This window comes from Cupressus sempervirens, chromosome 1 (assembly GCF_028749045.1).
Source record: "Cupressus sempervirens isolate cs-2001-9-10 chromosome 1, ASM2874904v1, whole genome shotgun sequence".
In the NCBI taxonomy this organism is placed as follows: Eukaryota; Viridiplantae; Streptophyta; class Pinopsida; order Cupressales; family Cupressaceae; genus Cupressus; species Cupressus sempervirens.
This window is the reverse complement of record NC_143118.1, coordinates 806,918,255-806,920,783: the sequence shown is the minus strand read 5'-3', so window position 1 is coordinate 806,920,783 and position 2,529 is coordinate 806,918,255. Positions and strand designations below refer to the sequence as shown.

The window sequence follows — 2,529 nt, the reverse complement described above, 5'->3', positions numbered from 1 at the left end:
TCTGATCCTACAACGCAAAAGCTATAAATTAAATGTCATAGTCCAATATTTATGAATTTGGGTCCCATGTAATGTTAGGTTGTTTGGGGTATTAAAACATGATTTTTCAACAAAATCTTCCTGTTCCAGTAGTAATGGGATTAACTTAATCTTACGCACTCTAATGTTCCTGTACACCATGTGAACCTAACATTCCACACACCCAATACTTGTGAAGTGTATAAATCCGAGGGCCATACTCAACTGATTTCAACGAATTAGAGAGATGAAGATGAGCGGCATGCATGCAGTCATGGTGCCTTTCCCCGCGCAAGGGAGTATCAATCCTCTCATCAATTTGGCCCAGTTGCTCTCTACAAGAGGGGTTCTCATCACTTTCGTAAACACTGAATGCAGTCACAAGTGCATGTCCAAGGAAGCTGATTTGGGTAATAATGAGGAACCTGCATTCAAATTTATCACAATTCCAGACGGGTTGCCGCCAGATCATGGCCGCCTAGCCAATCTCGACGAGTACGTAATCGCTTTGGAGAAACTCGGCCCAGTGTTGGAACATCATTTGCGGTGCAACTTATCAGACGGGAAAACTCCTCCCGTCACCTGCATTATATCAGAAAATTTCATGTCTTGCACACACCAAGTGGCCAAGAATCTGGGAGTGCCCCGAGTCATCTTCTGGACAATGTGCGCCGCGTCTTCAATTGCTCAGTTCTACACCGACCTTCTCATCCCCCGCAGACATATTCCTGTCAAAGGTACAAAATCCTGACTGCCATTATGTCTTCCTCATGTTTGTTTTCATTGCTAATTGAAAATGATTGTCATCATGATAAGTGATTGCAGTGGAGGAGTAGAAGAGGGCGGACAAAGTGATCACTTGTTTGCCAGGTAATCTTCCACCTCTGCTGCCGAGTGATCTATCTTCTTTCTATCGCGCTGCAGACGCATCGGACACCATGTTCCAGTGGAGCCTGCGAGAGTCCCGATTTCAAAGCAAGGCAGACTATGTGCTGGTCAACACGTTTGATGAGCTCGAGCCCCCCGAGACAGTAAGCGCACTGTCCTGTAATGCCTGCCCTGCTTTGGCAATTGGCCCCGTGTTTCTTCCCAATTTTCTAGATGGAATAGATTTGAACAAGCAAGCGAGTCTTTTGGAGCAGGACGAGAGCTGTCTCAAATGGTTTGACGCTCAAAAGCCCAATACTGTGATCTACGTTTCCTTCGGCAGCATCGCCGTCAAGTCGAACGAACAACTGGAGGAATTGGCAATGGGGTTGGAAAACAGTCAGCACCCTTTTCTGTGGGTGTTGCGCAATGATATAGCGGGAGGTATGCCTGCCATTCTCCCCGAGGGTTTTGAAGAGAGAGTGAGAGATCGGGGACTGATTGTGAAATGGGCGCCTCAATTGAATGTTTTGTCCCACCCTTCCGTGGGAGGGTTTCTGAGCCACTGCGGGTGGAACTCTTGTCTGGAGAGCATGAGCATGGGAGTTCCAATGCTTGGGTGGCCGTATTTCGTTGACCAGTTTCTCCACTGCCGCTTCTGCAAAGATGTGTGGCAGATTGGCTTGGCCTTCGAGGGAGTGGAATTTGATGAAAATATGGTTGTGAAAAGAGAGGAGATTGAAAAAGGGGTGAGAAGACTGATGGAAGCTGAGCAAAAAGGGAATGGAGTTGAAGGATGCCGCGTTTAAAGCGGTAGGGGAGGGAGGTTCTTCCTTTCTCAACATCAACAGGTTTATTCATGAAATCACACAGCTTTCCGAATTGGCTTCTCTGACAACCGGGTAGCCGCCAAAGTATTGTCTATGTATTCAATGAGATGGCACCAATGCATCGAGTAGTTTGTTGCATATTATGTATCAGATTATATATGCTTGCACTGCACTGTTAATTTAGCGGAAACATGTTACCAGATTCATGTGCAAAATAATAGTGTTTCAGATTCAGTTGTCAAATATGCTTTCTACGCTATTAATGTTCACCGAATAATTGTATGTCCTTTTCAGCACAACCGTATATTTGAGAGTGCTTGGAGCTTAGACGTCCAAGTTATTTGAAACCCTTCAGTCAGTTTACTTTCTGAGTACTTACGTTTCTCTCACGCCGGGATCGTTATGATTAATATACCACTTTTCATGTCTTTGATTAAATAGCTTAACATGTCACTGCTGCAGAACACAAATTAAATAACTCTACCGTCAAAGTCGAAAGAATCAGGTATATAAGAGCATGAAGAACGTACAGAGCTATCCAGATAATTCGTAGTAGTCCGAATTCTTCAGAAAGGAAACTGTTTCTTCTCAGGGCTTCCAAATGGTACAACATTATTTAAATCTAAAAGATACATCACGTTCTATATTTGTTCTACTATAAGCAAAAAAATGAAAAATTGAATTTTATAGCATTTTAAATTAGTTAAAGTGGTCAAACACGGGAGTTTTTAAATTCCAAAAATACTAAAGTCAAAAATTAATTATTATTTATTTATTTAGAATAAAAGTACCCAAAAATATGTGTCAGAGCGAG

The 2,529-nt window shown here is 42.9% G+C and overlaps 1 pseudogene; it reads left to right on the top strand.

Annotated features, from left to right (window-relative positions):
- The first annotated feature begins 265 nt into the window (after positions 1-265).
- LOC149580321 (linamarin synthase 2 pseudogene) lies at positions 266-1,791 on the top strand (annotated as a pseudogene).
- The last annotated feature ends 738 nt before the right edge of the window (positions 1,792-2,529 follow it).